This window comes from Oryctolagus cuniculus, chromosome 8, assembly GCF_964237555.1.
Source record: "Oryctolagus cuniculus chromosome 8, mOryCun1.1, whole genome shotgun sequence".
NCBI classification, from domain to species: Eukaryota; Metazoa; Chordata; class Mammalia; order Lagomorpha; family Leporidae; genus Oryctolagus; species Oryctolagus cuniculus.
The window spans coordinates 20,590,066-20,611,698 of NC_091439.1; the positions used below are offsets into that span (position 1 = coordinate 20,590,066).

The 21,633-nt window shown below is 42.6% G+C and overlaps 1 pseudogene; it reads left to right on the forward strand.

Moving 5' to 3' along the window:
• The first annotated feature begins 11,225 nt into the window (after nucleotides 1-11,225).
• Nucleotides 11,226-21,633, forward strand: part of LOC100343327 (elongation factor 1-alpha 1-like) — a 41,969-nt pseudogene continuing 31,561 nt past the window's right edge.

Consider the following 21,633-nt stretch of genomic DNA (forward strand, 5'->3'; position numbering starts at 1 on the left):
GTGGATTAGGGTACCTTTCCCCCACATTCTTACCAGCTTTGTTGTTTATTGATTTCTGTATGAAAGCCATTCTATCTGGGGTGAGGTAGAACTTCATTGTGGTTTTGATTTGTATTTCCCTGATGGATAGTGATCCTGAGCATTTTTCATGTGTCTGTTGGCCATTTGGATTTCTTCTTTTGGAAAATGCCTGTTTAAGACCTTTGCCCATTTCTTAGCTGGATTGTTTTGATGTTAAGTTCATGAGCATTTTATCTATTCTGGATATTCATCTTTTATCAGTTGCATACTTTACAAATAATTTCTCTCATTCTGTTGGTTGCCTCTTCACTTTGCTGAGTGTTTCTTTTGCAGTACAGAAGCTTCTCAATTGGATGTAATCCCATTTGTCAATTTTGTCTTTGATTTCCTATGCCACTGGGACCTTTTCCAAGAACTGTTTGCCTATGCCAATGTCTTGCAAGCTTTCCTCAGTGTCCTCTAATAATTTCATGGTATCAGGTCATATATTCAGGGACTAAGTAGATTTTTGTGTAAGGTGAAAGAAGTCTTACTTCATACTTCTTCATGCAGAGATCCAATTTTCCCAGCACCATTTATTGAAGAGACATTCCTTGCTCCAGGGATTGGTTTTAGCTCCTTCGTCATTGATAAGTTAGTTGTAGATGTGCTACTTGATTTCTGGAGTTTCTCTTCTGTTGTTGGAAACATTGTTTTTGTGCCAGTATCATGTTGTTTTCATTATAACTTCTCTGTGGTATGTCTTAAAACCAGGTATTGTGATGCCTCCAGCTTTATTACTTTTGGTCATACGGACATTTTGATAATGTTGATTTTTCCAATCCATGAACATGAAAGATTTTTCCATTTTTAAATGTCTTTTTTATTTCTTTCTTTAGTGTTTTGTAATTTTCATCATAGATATTCTTGACACCCTTGGTTAAATATATTCCAAGGTATTTAATTTTTTGTAGCTATTTTGAAAGGGATTGATCTTAGAAGGTCATTCTTAGCCATGGCATTGTCTCTGTATACAAAGGCTATTGATTTTTTTATGTTCATTTTATATCCTGCCACTTTACCAAACTCTTTCATGAGATACAATAGTGTCTTTTTTCTGACAGGCAGAGTGAACAGTGAGAGAGACAGAGAGAAACGTCTTCCTTTTCCGTTGGTTCACACCCCAATGGCCACTGTGGCCAGCGCACTGTGGCCAGCGCACTGTGCTGATCTGAAGCCAGGAGCCAGGTGCTTCTCCTGGTCTCCCATGAGGGTGCAAGGCCCAAGGACATGGGCCATCCTCCACTGTCCTCCCAGACTACAGCAGAGAGCTGGACTGGAAGAGGAGCAACTGGGGCAGAATCTGGCGCCCCAACCGGGACTAGAACCCGGGTGCTGGCACCGCAGGTGAAGGATTAGCCTACTGAGCCACAGCACCAGCCACAATAGTGTCTTAATGGAATCTTTTGGGTCCCCTTTATAGAATCATGTCACCTGCAAATAGGGGTAGTATGATTTCCTCCTTTCTAATTTGTATAGCTTTGATTTCTTTTTTCTTGCCCAATAGCTCTGGCTAATTCTTCCTGGACCATACTGAATAGCAGTGGTGAGAATGGGCATCCTTTTCTGGTTCTGGATTTTATTGGAATGGTTCTATTGTTTCCCTATTTAATAGGATGCTGCCCATTGGTTTGTCATAAATTGTCTTGATTGTTCTGAGGAATGTCCCGTCTATAACTAATTTGCTTAAGGTTTTCATCATGAATGGGTGTTGTATTTTATCAAATGCTTTCTCTTCTATTGAGATAATAATATGGTTTTTGTTCTTCAGTTGTTAATATGACATCACATTTATGGATCTGCAAATGTTGAACCATCCTGCATACCAGGGAAAAATCCCATTTGGTCTGGGTGAATGATCTTTCTGACGTGTTGTTGGATTCGGTTGGCTAATATTTTGTTGAGAAACTTTGCATGTGTTTCCATTAGGGAAATTGGTCTACAGTTCTCTTTCTCTGTTGTATTTTTTTCAGGTTTAGGAATTCAGGTGGTGTTGGCTTCATAGAAGGAATTTGGGAAGATTCTCTTCCTTTCAATTGTTTTGAATAGCTTGAGAAGAATTGGAGTTAGTTCTTCTTTAAATATCTGGTAGAATTCATCAGTGAAGTCATCTGGTCCTGGGCTTTTCTTTGCTGGGAGGGTCTTTATTACTGATTCAATTTCTGTCTTGGTTAATGGTCAGTTTAGGTATTCTTTGTTTTCATATCTCAAGTTTGGTTGGCTGTATGTGTTCAGGAATATCTCCATTTCTTCCAGTTTTTCTGATGTGTTGGCATACAGCTATTTTTAGTAATTCCTGGTGATTCTTTTTATATCTGTGGTATCTATTATTATATTTCCTTTTTTAAAGAAAGGGTAAAATTTAATTCTATATTTAATTATCTATTTTCATGATCATTTATCTGGCTTATTTGGGTTGATGGTAAATAATGGTTATGTGAACATTTTAGTAATATATATTGGAGAACATGTACATTCACACATATTAGGGTATATATACCTGTGTCTCTGGAGCATATATACCTAGAAGTGGAATTGCTTATCACATATATTTCCTTTTTGATCTCTAATTTTATTGATTTGGGTCTTCTTTCTCTCTCTCTCTCTCTCTCTCTCTTTCTCTCTCTCTCTCTCTGTTAATTGGGCCAATGATGTATCAATTTTATTTATTTTTTTCAGAACACCAACTCTTCACTTCACTGATATTTAGTATAGTTTTTTTGGTTTCAGTTTTGTTTATTTCTTTCCTCCTACTTATTTTGGGTTTGGCTTGCTGTTATTTTTCCAGGTGCTGGAGGTACACTGATAACTTGTTTATTTGGTGCCTTTCAAATTCTTGATGTAGACGCCAATTACTATACACTTTCCTCTTAACATTGCTTTGGCTGTATCCAGTAAGTTTTTTTTTTTAAACTTTTTTTTTTGACAGGCAGAGTGGACAGTGAGAGAGAGAGACAGAGAGAAAGGTCTTCCTTTTGCCATTGGTTCACCCTCCAATGGCCGCCACGGCCGGCGCGCTGTGGCCGGTGCACCGCGCTGATCTGAAGCTGGAGCCAGGTGCTTCTCCTGGTCTCCCATGGGGTGCAGGACCCAATCACTTGGGCCATCCTCCACTGCACTCCCTGGCCATAGCAGAGAGCTGGCCTGGAAGAGGGGCAACTGGGACAGAATCCGGCACCCTGACTGGGACTAGAACCCGGTGTGCTGGCACAGCAAGGCGGAGGATTAGCCTAGTGAGCCAAGGCACTGGCTCACTTGTCCATTGGAGGGTTAACCAATGGCAAAGGAAGACCTTTCTCTCTGTCTCTCTCTCTCACTGTCCACTCTGCCTGTCAAAAAAAAAAAAAAAAAAAGGCTGGACAAGTGACAAATTCTTTCAATTTCTTTTTGTTATGGAAGGTCTTTATTTCACCTTCATTCATATGACAGCATTTCAGGATACAGTATTCTGAGTTGACAGTTTATTTTCTCTTTAGACATGGGCTATATCTCAATGTTCTATCCTAGTCTGTAGGGTTTCTGATGAGAAGTCAGCTGTGTGTCTAATTGGAAATCTTCTGAAAGTAATCTGTAATTTATCTCATGCATATTTTAGAATCTTTTCTTTATTTTTTTACTGAGAAAAGTATGACTACAGTGTGTCATGGTGAAGTTTTTTTGTGGTCATATCTATTAGTCATTCTATATGCTTCCTATACTTTGTTGTCCCTTTCTTTATCCAAATAGGGGTAAAAGGGGCTTGTAATCCATACTCTTTTTCTACACCTTCAGGAACTCCTAAGACTTGTATGTTGGGTCATTTAATATCATCTCATAAATCTCCAACATTATTATTAATTTTTCTAATTTCTTCTTGTTTTTTTCTTTTTCTTTTCTTTTTTTTTTTTTTCGGTATGAGTTTAAAACTTCCAGAGATTTGTCATCTATCTTGGATATCTTTTCTTCTTCTGTTGTTAAGGATTTCCACTACATTTTTTATTTGATCTATTGAATTTTTCATTTCTAATGTTTCATTTTGATTTCTCTTTTTTTTTTTTTTTTTTTTTTTTTGACAGGCAGAGTTAGACAGTGAGAGAGAGAAAGACAGAGAGAAAGGTCTTCCTTTTTTTTTTTCATTGGTTCATCCCCCAAGTGGCCTCTACGGCCGGCGTGTTGCAGCTGGTGTGCTGCACCGTTCTGAAGCCAGGAGCCAGGTGCTTCCTCCTGGTCTCCCATACAGGTGCAGGGCCCAAGGATCTGGGCCATCCTCCACTGCACTCCTGGGCCACAGCAGAGAGCTGGACTAGAAGAGGAGCAACAGGGACAGAATCCGGCTCCCCAACCAGGACTGGAACCCAGGGTGCCAGTGCTGCAGGTGGAGGATTAGCCAAATGAGCCACGGCACCAGCAATTTCTCTTTAAAATTTCAATTTCATGGGAAAAATTTTCTTTTGTGTCCTGTGTAGATTTCTTTAATTTGTGGATTTGCTTATGATTACTTCTAAGTAATCCTATGATGGGTTTTTTGAATTTCATTTCTAGCATTTCTTCCATCTCTTTGTCTTTACATTCTAGTATTGAAATGTTATGTTGCCTTGGGGGCATGATGTTGTCTTCCTTATTCTTGTTTCTTGAATTTCTGCATTTATTTTTAGGTATTTGTGGAGATACTTCTCATTGTTGTTTTTTTCCCTGTGACAGCTTTTATCTTTGGACTATGTGTCTGTGGCTTAGGAGAGTGTCTGCTTTTTCAGTGAATACTCAGAGGTGTGTGCTGGGTGTGGCTAAGGAGCTGTATTCAGTGCTCCAATGTTTAGGGAGTATCCAAGATGATACCCAAATTGGGCATAGGAAATCTCTCTCTCTCTATTTTTTGTTGGAAGGGAGGGTTTGATCAGCTGTGTTAGCATAGCTCACATTCACCTCATTTCCTCCAAGGCAACCAATGTCATGCACCAGCCCCAGTGGGTGAAATATTCATCCAGAACCACACAAAGGATCCATGCAGTCTTCAGTATGTGTCAGGGAATGGGACAGCCTGGCCAGCTGTGCCCCTCCCGACATGTACAAGCACAAGAAGTTTAGTGCTGGGCTTTTTCCACCCTGCCCGTTGCTAATTGCAAGATCCTGTTTTGACTTTAAGCATCCTGTTATTGCATGTTTCCCACACTTACTCTTGCTGAGTTGGTAACATGTTTTCCGTGGATCTTATATAAACAGGTGGACGGTGGGCGGGATATATAAGAGGGTTGGAGGAGGCGAAGACGGCGGGCGTTCGCGACATGTAATGCGAGTCTGCTGAAAAATAAAGTGGAAGCTGAAAAGCCGATAAACGCGTCTGGTGTCTCCGAGGTCTCGCCAGCATTAACCTATCCGGAAGGTGTACGCCTGCAACTGATGCCGTGACTCGGATCGCTGCGACACGGAAAGAAGGTAAGAAAAAAAAGTCTATAGACGGGAGTCTAGGGGAAAAAGCCTAGGAATACTGCGGTACAATGGGGAACACACAGTCCACCACGAAAATGCACCTATTGATTAGCCGCCTTTTAAAGGCAACAGGGACGCCCATAAAGAGTGTAGCTGTGTGCAATTTTATGAGGATACTATATAAAACTTGTCCTTGGTTTGTTGAAGAAGGAGATTTATCACAGGTTCGGTGGAGACGGGTGGGACGTGAATTGCGAAACGCTGGAGTCGAGGAGGGAGTGATCCGCTTGTGGTATCTAATAGATACTGCTTTACAGTCAGAGGATGACCAGATCGGGGAACTCTTAGATGAAGGCTCCAAACTACTGGAGGAGCTCAGCGAAGACTGCCATGATAGTAGCGAAAAAGGAGATAGTATAGAGGAACAAAGGATGGAAGCAAGCGGAGGAGCCCGACCAAAAGCGAAACATCCGCAGACACTGGGATCGCTTCCACTATACCTGGAGTTGCCCTTAATGCCCTCCGCTCCTCCTTACGAACCACCCCGTCATCCTATGCGCTGTTGCTGTTTTGCCGGCAATGCTTCCAGTGAGATGAGGCCCATAGTTTTAGAGTCTGGGCCGGAGAAACAGACTAGAAGGCAAATACTTGAAAACAAAAGTGCTCGTAAAGACGATGAAGCCGCTTTTTTTATAAATACTGGGGATTCAACTCCCCACCCACCGCGGCGCCTGAAACCAAATTGGGCAGAGTTCTTTAACCCCCATCAGATCTTTCCAGTGACCGAAGACCGCCAAGGAAATCGCGGGTGGACTCCGGTCAACTTTACAGCATTAAAAGAGCTGCAAAAGGCAGTGACTCTCTACGGGCCACATGCTAACTTCACCAAAGCTATCCTAGGAACCTTAGGCACTCAGGGCCTAGTCCCTGAAGATTGGAGAAATGTCTGCAAGGCAGTCCTTTCAGGGGGAGATTATCTCTTATGGTCAGCCGCTTATAGGGAACTAGCTCGTACTCAGGCGGCGCAAAACCGAGCTGATGGGCAACCTGCCTGGAATGAGGACATGTTAAACGGAGAGGGAGCATTCCATGCAGAAGCGGTGCAAGCTCGGTGTCCCCGGGAGGTATTACAACAAATAAGAGATATAGCCTTGAGGGCCTGGAAGGTAGTGCCAAAAAAAGGGGAAGTTAAACACAGTCTGACTAAGATAATACAAGGACCGACCGAGCCTTATGCAGATTTTTTTTTTTTTTTTTTTTTTGGACAGGCAGAGTGGACAGTGAGAGAGAGAGACAGAGAGAAAGGTCTTCCTTTGCCGTTGGTTCACCCTCCAATGGCCGCCGCAGCCGGCGCGCTGCGGCCGGCGTACCGCGCTGATCCGATGGCAGGAGCCAGGAGCCAGGTGCTTTTCCTGGTCTCCCATGGGGTGCAGGGCTCAAGCACCTGGGCCATCCTCCACTGCACTCCCTGGCCACAGCAGAGGGCTGGCCTGGAAGAGGGGCAACCGGGACAGAATCCGGCACCCCGACCGGGACTAGAACCCGGTGTGCCGGCGCCGCTAGGCGGAGGATTAGCCTAGTGAGCTGCGGCGCCGGCTGCCTTATGCAGATTTTATTAACTGCCTTTATGAAGCTGCGGGCAATCTGTTTGAGTCTCCTGAAGAGGCCGCACCCTCGCTGAGATGACTGGCATATGAAAATGCTAATAAGACATGTCGCTCCTCGCTAAGGCCTTGGCAACATAAGGACATCCCTACCTTTATGAAAATTTGCAGAGATGTCATGGATGATGCTGCCTCTGGGGCTCATGCTGCTATGGCAATGGCTAAGGCCAATAGAGCGAGTGACCGCAAAATGTTTCGCTTGCGGCCAACCCGGACATGTGAAAAAGGAATGTAGACAACATAAGCCCAGCAAACGACAGCCAGGATTATGCCCTAAATGTGGGAAAGGTAATCATTGGGCCAGTGATTGTTATTCTAAGACTGATAGAGCAGGAAACCCCATTCCCCAAGAGTCAAAAAACGGGAGAGGGGCCCCAGCAAACCGGGGCCCGAAGCAAAATTGGGTGCGCCAGCAATCAAAAAAGGGGGATCAGGAACAGTAAGCTGTTTCGAATTGAGGCCAACGGAGTCTCAAATATTAACTCCAGCTATGGGTCCTCAAATCATTGATGTAGTCCCTACTAAAAATTCTCTTCCCAATACTGGCTTCGGACTAGTGATTGGACGAGCCACCAATTTTCAGCGCGGACTCCAAATTCAGCCAGCAATAGTAACTTTCCCCACATGCAAACCTAAAGTTATCGTTCAAGCCACCTTAGGTGCAGCTATCGTAGATAATGATAGACCCCTAGCACAACTACTATGCTGGGAAAAAATTAGAGATCAGAGAGCTAAACAAGGAAGTAATTTTGCAGCACTCTCCTTATCATTGGAAAACAGACCACTTTGGCCTCTTGTCATTCAGGGAAAAACAATACAAGGCTTGTTAGATATTGGGGCTGATGTAAGTATTATAGCCGCAGACGACTGGCCTCCCTCCTGGCCAACACAAGAGTCAGAGAATACACTGGTAGGGTTGGGTACTACCCATGCTCCACCTAGGAGTGCCAGCATCCTCACTTGGACCGACAATGAAGGCCATTCTGGACAGTTCCAACCATATATCTGTAAGCTGCCAGTTACCCTGTGGGGACGAGACGTCCTACAGGAATTAAGACTTACCTTGACTAATGAAAAGGGAAAACAACAAGGATCACAGGCTGTGTGGAACATCATGACACGAATGGGATATAAAGGTGGAGGCCTGGGAGCTAGGGAACAGGGTATTACAATGCCCATTAGTCCAAAAGGAGAAAAGGACAGGCATGGACTGGGTTTCCAAGAGGGGCCACCGCACTGCAGCCAATCCCTATAACTTGGCTCTCCTCTAAGCCAGTGTGGATTTTGCAGTGGCCCCTTATAGAAGAAAAATTGGCTGCTGTAAAAACCTTAGTAGAGGAACAATTAGGGGCAGGACATCTTCAGCCATCTACTTCTCCTTGGAATACTCCTATCTTTGTGATTAAAAAGAAATCAGGTAAATATCACCTACTTCATGATTTAAGAGCTATAAATAAACAAATGCAACCTATGGGAGCCACTCAACCCGGCCTCCCCGTTTTAACCATGCTACCTAGAGAATGGAAACTAATAGTAGTTGATATAAAGGATTGTTTTTTCTCTATCCCCCTAGCCAAGGAAGATAGACGTTTTGCCTTTACAATTCCCTCTATAAATCATATAGGACCCAATGCTCATTTTGAATGGACGGTATTGCCACAAGGAATGACTAATAGTCCCACATTATGTCAAATATATGTTGCTAAGGCTATTGCACCTGTAAGAAAATTATTTCCACAAATGACAATAGTACACTACATGGGTGATATTCTATTGGCTGCTCTTAACCAGGAAGAATTAGATAAAGCCTTCTTTGCATTAGAGCAATCCCTAAACAATTATAATCTTATCTTATCCCCTGAAAAGATTCAACGAGTTCCTGCAGTACAATATTTAGGACTACGGATTACCCCTACCACAGTAAAGCCTCTTGATTCTCCACTCATCATGTTAAAACCTTAAATGACTTACAAAAATTGTGTGGAAATTTAAACTGGATTCGGCCTTATTGTAAAATGACTACTGAAGAAATGCACCCTTTGTTCCGACTTCTGGAAGGCAATGCATGCCTAAATTCACCCAGACAACTTAAAAAGAAGGCAAAAGCAGTATTAAAAAATTTTGAACAGCGCCTTAAGAGCACCGCTATGCAGCGGTGTGACCCCACTATGCCCTTAAGTATTTTGGTGTTCATACAAAGTCATTATCCCTATGCTTTACTCTGGCAAGAAGGACCATTGTTGTTTATATACCCACATAACCATATGCCCAGATCTATTACCTCCTATGTGGAGGCTATGGAAAATTTAGTTTTACAAGCCATCCACTGAGTCGTAGAAATTGCAGGGAGAAGATCACAATCCTGCATTCTTCCATTAGTCTGTAGTCATTCAGGAGTGGGCTAAGGAAACTTGGCAATGGTCCCACATCACCATCACCCTTGACATAAGTGTAGATAACCATTATCCCAATCACCCCTTTATTAGATTTTGCGACACGGTACCCTTACACTATTTTAAAAGAGTTTATTCTAATCCCATTCCCAAAGCACCCATAGCTTTTACTGATGGAGCAAAAGGAGGTACCGGGGTGGCTATTTTACAAGGTCAGGTGCATCATGCAGTTACTGCATCTCCCTCACCTCAACATGCAGAGCTAGCTGTAGTGGCTAAGTTATTAAATATGGTTAAGGGTCCTCTTAATATCGTTTCTGATAGCTTATATGTTGTTAATGCTGTTAAGAGGCTAGGCTCCCCTTCGTTAATATCCAAAAGTTCTACAGTGTTTCCTTATTTTGAGCTTGTTCAGCACACTTTATTTAGGAGATCAGATCCCATTTTTATCACCCATATTAGAGCACATACCTCCCTGCCAGGTCCTCTCACCGCGGGAAACGCCCTTGCCGATCAAGATTCCCACTTCCTTTTAGCTTGCACTGCCATGGAACAGGCAATGGAATATCACAAACTTTGGCATGTTAATAGTAAGACCTTAAGTATGAGGTTTAATATCCCTATTCGTAAAGCTAAATCTATTGTCCAAAATTGCGAAAAATGTGTTATTCATCAGCCTGTTACTATGCCCACTGGAGCTAATCCCCGGGGCCTTTATCCATGTCACATTTGGCAAATGGATGTAACGCATATCCCTGCCTTTGGCAAGCTATCCTGTGTCCATGTTACGGTGAATACTTACTCAGGAGTAGTTATGGCTACCGCCGCCGCCAAAGAGTCCACTTCCCATGTAATGCAACATATGTTACAATGTTTTGCTTCTTGGGGAATTCCTAATATAATAAAAACTGATAATGGACCTGCTTATACTTCTAAGGCTTTTGCTGAGTTTTTAGCAACTTTTCATATCTCTCATTTAACCGGCATCCCATATAACCCTACTGGACAAACCATTGTGGAACGCACTAATCTGTATCTGAAAAATTTTGTATTAAAACAAAGAGGGGGAATAGGGGCACTATCCCATTCCCCTAAAGACATTCTCAACCTCGCCTTACCATAAATTTTTTAAATAAAAAAGCTGATGGTCTCACCCCGGCAGAACGTCATGTAATCTTGGAACATACCCCCAATAGTAATAAACCCCATGAACTGACAGAAGCTCAGCCACACGTTAGAAAAATGATTATGTGGAAAGACCCACAAGATAACAAATGGAAAGGCCCATACCCATTAATAAGAAGGGTATGAGGCGCTGTTTGTTTTCTCCCACAGGAAGAAAAAAATCCAATCTGGACTCCAGAAAAACGGACAAGAACAATAGAGTGGCAAGATGATCGTGATCCTACTCCTACTAATAATGACACCACTGTCACCGACGATGGCCAAGCTGGATGAGTATTGGGGTCTCTTGAGAGCCCTACCTCTCCCTCTACCTGTTTATTTGCATAACTCTACCATAGGTGAAAGATTCGGAGTGCCTTACAATAGTCTTGTCAATTCTTCCCATCAGGGCCAGGTTAACTTATCCATCCACCTTTCGGGAGCGCTATGCTTCCATAAGCCTAAGTTTGGTGCATATCTTTGTGGTTATAATTATACCAGCTTTCCTACGCCATGTATTAATTTGGCCACTTATTCCATGGGAGATGTTATCAACTGGAATGAGTCAGGTAGTTCTTACACAGCCAATATTACAGGGGAACTTATAGCCTTTCGATCTGAGTCGCTACCTCTCAGGTGCCAGGAGTGTCACAGACCATTTGCTCCTTACCCTCCTACCAATCCACTTCCTTCTTGCACTCCTCAGGCACCCCCAATTCTCCAGCTGATCGATTCCATGTTGCTCCTTAATGTTAATTTCTTTGCACCTTCTTGATTTGCCTTTTCATCACCCAACGATCATCCCCTGTTTTTCTTCAGCCTCCCTTCTTTTGGTATCACTGTAATGCTACTAATAATACTTGCACTACAGGAGTTATTTCCTCATGTGTTAAAGGAAAATTAAGTGAAGCGGAAACACTGGTGGTTGTGCAGATTCCTATTTGGGTTCCTGTACCAGTTGTGGTGTCTGAGAAGGACTTCTCTATGGCTGTTCGACACAGGAGAGACTTTGGAGTCACCGTGGTCGTCGTTGCAGTAATTGTGGCGTTATCAGCTGGTTAGGTCGCTATTGGCATGGCCGTGAGCCAAACCTCCACACTGTCCACACTTGATAGCATCACAAGATCTACCGCCCAGGCACTTGATGATATACTGCTATTCAGCTGTTACTGAATGGATTTATAGCAAGATTAGGCCTGGTTGGCATACCCTGTGTTATTCGATCTACTGCAGTTTGTGTTACCACCTACCCCTACAAGCACTTTTCATTTGCCGCTAATCAGTCCCATCTTATGGGTAGCATGTTAAATGGTAGTTGGAATCCAATTAAACAATGGGCTGCTATTATAGGGTTGGCTTTTATTGTGCTTATAACAGGATCAATTATTGTTCGGATCTTGCAAGGGCTGTTAATACGCAAATGGTGGTTAAACAAGCCAGCTAACATTCAATAACCAGTACCCCATGCAAAATGGACAGATTCAGGTGTGGCTGAATCTGCTGGAATGGTAGTCAAAGACGGGTAAGTTCTGAGAGGTCTTCAAGGCAACCTAAGACAGGGCATGAACGCTCCCTCCACACCTCATGTTCATGTGCCAATGACAGGTAAGCCTGATAGATGCTCTTGGTCACCTAAGACAGGCACAGTACCACTCCATTTTGCAAAGAAATAAGGGGGAGATGTCGGGGAACGGGATAGCCTGGCTAGCTGTGCCCCTCCCGACATGTACAAGCACAAGAAGTTTAGTGCTGGGCTTTTTCCACCCTGCCAGTTGCTAATTGCAAGATCCTGTTTTGACTTTAAGCATCCTGTTATTGCCATGTTTCCCACACTTACTCTTGCTGAGTTGGTAACATGTTTTCCATGTACGGTGGGCGGGATATATAAGAGGGTTGGAGGAGGCGAAGACGGCGGCCTTTTGCGACATGTAACGCGAGTCTGCTGAAAAATAAAGTGGAAGCTGAAAAGCCGATAAACACGTCTGGTGTCTCCGAGGTCTCGCCGGCGTTAACCTATCCGGAAGGTGTACGCCTGCAAGTATGATCACAGATTCCACATCAACGACCTTACCCATACAGTTAGTGAGCCCTGAGCATATGGAGCCCCCCACAGCAACTGCCAGAAGACCGAGCCATACCCTATGCCCTCCCATTCAACCAGAGTGTTTTCAAAGTCCCGATACACAAGGCTCCCACAGTCATGGATATCCAGCTTCTGTCAGTGCTCCCAGCCAGACCCAGGTGTCTCTTTTTGGCAGGTTGCTGGTCACGTGGACACAAAGCTGTAGCGGCTGTTACATATGTCCAAGATGGCGCCCACCCTCTCTGAGCTGGTTACAGGACCCCATTATTGGGTGGGTGGGAAGAGAGAAACTTGCCCTTTTTTTCCCTCTAGGTTGGCAGGTACACTGTCCCCCACAGTCTCCAAACTGGACTCATACCAGGCTCTCCCTTCAGCTTTATCGCCTGTGGCTTGGGCTGCTGTAATCTGGTCTAACTTATTCTTCAAAGCTGGTGCTGAAGCTCCCATCTGCTGGGGTCCTGTGTCGTGTACGTGTTCATGCTGTGCACCCACACCCTCCACACAGATCCTCAGCACCCCTCTAACTTGCATGGAGTTCTCACTGCGGTTTTCTCACTAACTCTTCCATGAGAGTGCACTCACTCCACTTTTTATAACTATCTTCCCTTAGACTACAGCCATAAGCTCCTTCCCTATTCTGCCATCTTGAGATCAATTTCTTCTTTTAAAAAGATGGTTACATGAGACCAGCACTGTGGCATAGCTGGTAAGGCCACCGCTTGCAGTGCTGGCATCACGTATGGGCACCAGTTTGAGTCCCAGCTGCTCCGCTTCCCATCCAGCTCTCTGCTATGGCCTGGGAAAGCATTGGAAGATGGTCCAGGCCCATGGGCTCCTGCACCCATGTGAGAGACCAGGAGGAGGCTCCTGGCTCCTGGCTTCAGATCAGCACAGCTCCAGCCATTACGGCCATCTGGGAAGTGAACCAGCAGATGGAAGACCTCTCTCTCTCTCTCTCTCTCCCCCTCTCCTCTCTCTGTGTAACTCTGACTTTCAAGTAAATAAATAAATCTTTAAAAAATATGGTTACTAAAAGGTCTCAGTATGAATCCCAGATGTCCACCTCCTGGTGGGAATACTGAAGCAGGAATGGGAGTTCTCTATTCATTTTTGCACATAAACTAGAGCCAGCACTTAGCACTATTGTTCCTCTCGCAGCTGTACCTTTGGAATGGAATACAGATGGGCATCAGTCCTTATCTTGTGGAAGCCAAGGATGCTACACTTCTAGAAGCCTTTCACCAAGGAGTGAATTTTCTTGAAAGGTGAGGGTCAGAGGTGACAGCAAGGTTATAAATTGAGACTGAAGAAAGAACGGTTGAGGGCTGAGGCTAAATATAAGGGCAAGAGAGTCAGGTTATAGGAGAAAGTGTCATTGATAAGGATCTCTGCCATCAGAAAGTCTACAGCATAAAATGACTATTATTTTTGTTGAGACTTATTTACTTATTTCACTAGTCATTTCTTCATTCTACAAATACTAGTTGAAGAGTTACTATGAACCAGCCACCACTCTAAGTATTGTTATAAAGAAGACAATGTCCTTTCCTTAATGGGCAGGTTTCTTTTTTTTTTTTAACTTTTATTTAATGAATATAAATTTCCAAAGTACGACTTATGGATTACAATGGCTTCCCCCCCATACCGTCCTTCCCACCCACAACCCTCCCCTTTCCCACTCCCTCTCCCCTTCCATTCACATCAAGATTCATTTTCGATTATCTTAATATACAGAAGATCAGCTTAGTATACGTTAAGTATGGATTTCAACAGTTTGCTCCCACACAGAAACATAAAGTGAAAAATAATAGATGATTTTTTTTAAATGATGATGAAATCAGAGCAGACCTATTGTCATGTTTAATCCCAGTGAGAGTCAAGTTGGGAATTGATAATTTCTTCTTTTTTTTTTTTACAGAGGATCAGTTTAGTATGCATTAAGTAAGGATTTCAACAGTTTGCACCCCCATAGAAACACAAAGTGAAATATATTGTTTGAGTACTCGTTATAGCATTAAATCTCAATGCACAGCACATTAAGGATAGAGATCCTACATGAGGAGTAAGTGCACAGTGACTCCTGTTGTTGACTTTACCAATTGACACTCCTGTCTATGGCATCAGTAATCTCCCTCTGCTCCAGTCATGAGTTTCCAAGGCTATGGAAGCCCTCTGAGTTCTCCGACTCTTATCTTGTTTAGACAAGGTCATAGTCAAAGTGGAGGTTCTCTCCTCCCTTCAGAGAAAGGTACCTCCTTCTTTGAAGACCTGTTCTTTCCACTGGGATCTCACTCACAGAGATCTTTTGCCAGAGTGTCTTGGCTTTCCATGCCTGAAATACTCTCATGGGCTTTTCAGCCAGATCCGAATGCCTTTAGGGCTGATTCTGAGGCCAGAGTGCTATTTAGGACATCTGCCATTCTATGAGTCTGCTGAGTATCTCACTTCCCATGTTGGATCACTCTCCCCTTTATTTATTCTATCAGTTAGTGTTAGCAGGTACTAGACTTGTCTATGTGCTCCCTTTGACTCTTAGTCCCTCCACCATGACCAACTGTGAACTGAAATTGATCACCTGGAACAGTGAGATGGCATTGGTACATGCCACCTCGATGGGATTGAATTGGAATCCCCTGGTATGCTTCCAACTCCACCACTTGGGGCAAGTCAGCCTGAGCATCTCCCAAATTATACATCTCTTCCCTCTCCCATTCCCACCACCATGTTCAACAGGGATCACATTTCAGTTAATTTTCAACACTTAAGAATAACTGTGCATCAATTACAGAACTAAACCAGTCATATTAAGTAGAACAGATAAAAAAAAACTACTAAGAGGGATAATGTATTAAGTTGTTCATTAACAGTCAGGGCTATGCTGATCAAGCCACCATTTCCCATAGTGTCCACCTCACTCCAACAGGTTTCCCTCTTGGTGTTCAGTCAGTCGTCACCGATCAGGGAGAACATATGGTATTTGTCCCTTTGGGACTGGCTTATTTCACTCAGCATGATGTGTTCCAGATTCCTCCATTTTGTTGCAAATGACTGGATTTCGTTGTTTCTTACTGCGGTATAGTATTCTAAAGAGTACATATCCCATAATTTCTTTATCCAGTCTACCGTTGATGGGCATTTAGGTTGGTTCCAGGTCTTAGCTATTGTGAATTGAGCTGCAATAAACATTAGGGTGCAGACCTCTTTTTTGTTTGCCAATTTAAATTCCTTTGGGTAAATTCCAAGGAGTGGGATGGCTGGGTCGAACGGTAGGGTTATCTTCAGGTTTCTGAGGAATCTCCAGACTGACTTCCATAGTGGCTTGACCAGTTTGCATTCCCACCAACAGTGGGTTAGTGTCCCTTTTTCCCCACATCCTCTCCAGCATCTGTTGTTGGTAGATTTCTGCATGTGAGCCATTTTAACCGGGGTGAGGTGAAACCTCATTGTGGTTTTGATTTGCATTTCCCTGATTGCTAATGACCTTGAACATTTTTTCATGTGCCTGTTGGCCATTTGGATTTCCTCTTTTGAAAAATGTCTATTGAGGTCCTTGGCCCATCTCTTAAGTGGGTTGTTTGTTTTGTTGTTGTGGAGTTTCTTGATCTCTTTGTAGATTCTGGTTATTAACCCTTTATCTGTTGCATAGTTTGCAAATATTTTTTCAATGGGCAGGTTTCTTTCACAATATAGTGAATGGGAATGGAAAATTTTAGACAGACACGAACACTTTTGTGCATGTGTAATTTCAAATTATGATAAATGTTATGAAGGATTGACAGGGCAGATTAGTAGGTAGCAGAAATATGAAAGGAGAGCATAGTAGATGTGGCTAGTTGGTTCAAACAATGTTTATTCTAAAATACTTCTAATTGCAGAAGCCAGAATTTAAAAGTATATTTTTAGACTCCATTGAAGCAAGAGTTCTGAAAGTGGTATAGATTTCATCAGCCATCTGTACTCATAAAAGACTTGAGAAGCAGAGTCATAAGACACAAATTTTTCTCAAAAGTATCTAGAAGGTAATGAATGGCTCTCAAGCCAGTAGTTATATGCAGACTGTTCCTGGAGGCAACAACTGTAGCCCTCGCAGTCTAGTTCCTGTATCTGTGGCTGTGATGGTGTGTTCTTGAGCCAGCAGTTCTGAGAGTGTTTCTTGATCACCCAATTTCTTTTTATAAAAAAAAAGAGAGGGTAGGCAGATTTATTGTGATAAAATGGTAAACATGTTAGTCATAGAGTTCTGGTTTTATAATAAAATATAAAATTTATAGGATTGAGTTATAATTATTTTTGAAAATACAATGACCTGCCGGCGCCGCGGCTCACTAGGCTAATCCTCCGCCTAGCGGCGCCGGCACACCAGGTTCTAGTCCCGGTCGGGGCGCCGGATTCTGTCCCGGTTGCCCCTCTTCCAGGCCAGCCCTCTGCTGTGGCCAGGGAGTGCAGTGGAGGATGGCCCAGGTGCTTGGGCCCTGCACCCCATGGGAGACCAGGAAAAGCACCTAGCTCCTGGCTCCTGCCATTGGATCAGCGCGGTGCGCCGGCCGCAGCGCGCCGGCCGCGGCGGCCATTGGAGGGTGAACCAACGGCAAAGGAAGACCTTTCTCTTGTCTCTCTCTCTCACTGTCCACTCTGCCTGTCAAAAAAAAAAAAAAAAAAAAAGAAAGAAAATACAATGACCTATCACACAGATCAATAATAATTATATCAAATATTAGACTGTTAAGGAATGTTCCTTTTGTGTGTGATTCGAAATCATGGATCCTTGAGTCTAGTGGCTTTCAGATTCCTGGTGTTCATGGTTGTAGAATATTTTTAAAAGATAATTTTTGTGATAATAAAATATTTCAAAAAGAATTTTTAAAATCACTATTTTAGTCAGTTTTATAGGTAAATATCACTGAGCAAGTGCTATAAAAATGCCTAATCTAATCTGATCACCCTGTTTCTTATCTGATAGTTTCTCAGGCTAGTAATGTAAGAAAATGAAAGCAAAGAATACAAGGCCTCTTGAGACCAGTGCTTGGGACTTGCACTTCTACCATATTCTGTTGGTCAAAGCAAGTGAGACAAACCCAGATTCCCTTCTTACTGAAGGCAAATCCATAGTCATTTAGCAAAGGAGCATGGGAAAAACTGTTGTTCTCATCTTTTAATGCGATCTACCAGAAATATTTCAGTGGAAATATCATATAGACAATTATGACTCTGAGACAGAAAAGAGAAGGTTTAGTTCACATGGATGACTTTATTGCTATGTGGTCATCCAATAAATGAGCACAAACTCAGTTACTTATCTGTTTTATTAAATATTACTATTTTCAGAATATGTTTTCTCATTCAAAATGCAGCTTATTTAGATAATATAAATACTGTACTGATTATATATTGCTCTGCAACAAATTAGCTCCCCAACTGAGCTCAAAAACAAACATTGAATGTCTTACAGTTTTGATGAGTTGGTTAGTAATTCAGATGGTTTTTATCTTTCCTGAAGCTGGAGGCTAGTTCTTGACCAGGGCTGGTGTCCTTTAAAGGACTGACTGGGGCTGGAAGAGCTACTTTTAAGATGACTTTATTGGCCGGCGCCATGGCTCACTTGATTAGTCCTCTGCCTTCAGTGCCGGCATCCCATAAAGGCACCAGTTCTAGTCCCAGTTGCTCTTCTTCCAGTCCAGCTCTCTGCTGTGGCCTGGGAAAGCAGTGGAGGATGGCCCAAGTGCTTGGGCCCCTGCAACCTGCATGGGAGACCAGGAAGAAGCACCTGGCTCCTGGCTTCAGATTGGCACAGCTCCGGTCATAGCAGCCATTTGGGGAGTGAAACAACAGAAGGAAGACCTTTCTCTCTGTCTTTCTCTCTCATTCTCTATAACTCTACTTGTCAAATAAAAAAAATGACTTTATTTACATGGCTGTTGGTAGAAATACTTAGTTCCCTGACTCATAGTTCTAGCTTCAGAGTTGCTTGAGTGTTTTCCCAAACAATAACACCTGGGTTGCCCAAGAGAGAGAGGTCAAAGAGCTGGGAGCACGTACACATTAATGTATGATCTCACTTTATTTATGAAATTGAAACAATTCCTAACATATATTTCTCGTGAAAATAAAGTGACTTGTACATTGATATTTATTAAATAGGACTTAGCATATTGTACTCTCAAAAACTAAATCTTGGTTCTGTTTTCTCCACTTTTTCTTTTCCTTTCTCCTTTTCCACATCCTTTCTTTTCATTTGTAACTGTTATGGCACAGAACTTTACAGTTTATTTGACAACTAATATCCTCTTTTCTTCCAGAGGTTACATGGGCCAGCCCCACCATTCTAGATGATATTGTTTCCTATCAAGCAAATCAACAAAGATGGAAATGTCAGTTTCTCTGAATGAACCTGCATAAGTGTGGATAGTGGTCACAAACTTATCACTCACTGGACAGAAGAAACATAACTTACTACTGTAAGTCTTCTATCCTTGTTCCTGCGCTCGCTGCTCCCACCCTCCCTTCCCCTGTGCTGGACACATAAAGCTCCTTCACTGATGACTTCTCAGATCCTGACTATGGGTAGAAACTTTGCTTCGGGAAGTATCTGCCTTTCTCCTCCCCAAGGATGAGCATGGACATGGAAGAGATGACAGAGCCTTGAGGAGGCCGGGAAGAGGCTATCTATGTTCCCTGTTTTGTCCTTGCAAGTGCTCATGGAGGGGAGGCTGGGCTTAGCTGGTCCTTAAGTGCCTATGTTGTCTGCTGACAACAAGAAAGATAGGGTCAGGTGCTACTGTCATTTGGGGGCACTGTTGGTGACTATGCCCCATGATAGTGGAGTCCATGTTCTGGGTTACTTGCCTTTGAATGGAAAATTGATGCATTACATGGCTTTTTCCTCGCACCCCAGACATTCCCTTGTCCCTTGCTCTCTGGGCACCTGTGGATCTCTCCATTTCTACCACAGCATGTGGGAATTTCTGGGTCATGATTTTCCCTTGTGTAGGTTAAAAGGATCCTGTGCTCTCTCCAGACACCTTCTCCTGCCACTTCTCATATTCCACGTTGGGTGTAGCACCCAACCATATGTGGTTGTAGGTAGTTCTATTCCCACCATAAAAATGACCTTGGCCTTGGTGGCTTCCATCAACCCACATTTATTGTCTTACAGCTCTGAAGGTCAGAAGTCCAAGACAGATCTCACTGAACTAAAATCAACACAGGTCTACATGCCTTTCTGGTGGGTTGTTTCTTCCAGAATGTAGAACCCACATACATGCCTGGGTTCCTTCCTCTGTCTTCGGAGCCAGCAATGCATGCGTATTTCTGATTCTGGGTCCCTCATCACATTATTTTCACTGGCCACATATAATTTGGCAAGTGTCTGTGCTTTTAGGGTTTACGTGATTAGATTTTTGCCTGTCTGGATAATCCAGTGTAATATACTTTAAAAAAAAAAAGATTTATTTATTTATTTGAAAGACAGAGTTACCAGTGTAATATTCTAACTTTAAGGCCCTTAATCTTTGTTTTAAAAAGTTATTTATTTATTTATTAAAGGGAACACATTTCATGTATTTCACATATACAATTTTAAGAGTATAATTATAGTTTTTGCCCTCCTTTTTTTCTTATTTTTCTTTTAATTTTTACAGTTTCATACTTTCAATTTTCTTTATAATCACAAGCTTAACCCTCCACTAAATTAGGAATTCAACAAATAGTTAGTAGAAAAACCACTCTTCCTCAAGAATATAGACAAGGACTATGACCTTGTCTAAATAAGATCGAAGTCAGCGAACCCAAGAGGCTTCCATAGCCTTGGCAACTCATGACAAGAGCCTAGGGAGATTACTGACACCATAAACAAGAGTGTCAAATTGTTAAGTCAACAATAGGAGTCACTGTGTACTTACTCCTTATGTGGGATCTCTGTCCTTAATGTGTTATCCAATGTGAATTAATGCTATAACTAGTACTCAAACAATATTTTACACTTTATGTTCTGTGTGGGTGCAAACTAATGAAATCTTTACTTAATATATACTATATCGATCTTCTGTATATAAAGATAATTGAAAATGAATCTTGATGTAAATGGAATGGGAGAGGGAGCGAGAGATGGGATGGTTGTGGGTGGGAGGGAAGTTATAGGGAGGAAAAAGCCATTGTAATCCATAAGCTGTACTTTGGAAAATTATATTTACTAAATAAAGTTAAAAAAATCTTAAAATGTCAATTTTGCTCATATACATTACATTTTTTTGTTTTTATTCTGTATATTAGTTACCACAAATCAGGGAAACATGCTATTTGTCTTTTTGAGACTGGCTTATGCCACACTGTCTTTTAGTTCAAATGACACCCTGTAACTTCCACCATCTTTGCTTGCATTCAAGGATTGAGGAATTAAGATTTTCCTCTTTAAAGAGAAAAAAACTACAAAGAACTTTTGGAAAAAATGTAAAAGCACTAAAAGAGTAGATGTAGGCGTGCCCATCTGTTTGGAAGGAGGTGAAGTTGGTCATTTTGAATTACCAATTTGTCAGACCTCCCACTGCAACTCAAGGGAAAATCCAAGAGTTAGAAACATTGTTTTCACATCTTTCTGAGATTTCACTTGCCATAGAGGTCAAGGTGATTATATTTTTGCAGCCCAGGATGTTACTCTGGTAGAGAGGAGAAGGCAGTGGGTTGTCTAAAGAGTCGGCTTGGGGGGGCCTAGCCAGTTTCCTGATTTCTCGGGAAGCCCCTCTGCACCACTACAAATCAAAACCCAAGAACACGGATGTTCCTTCTCTGCTAAGGCAGCTCTAAGACACAGTCGCTGGATCCCCCGCTCACTCCGATGGTCCTGTCGGATCCCTACTCCTCAGCGCCT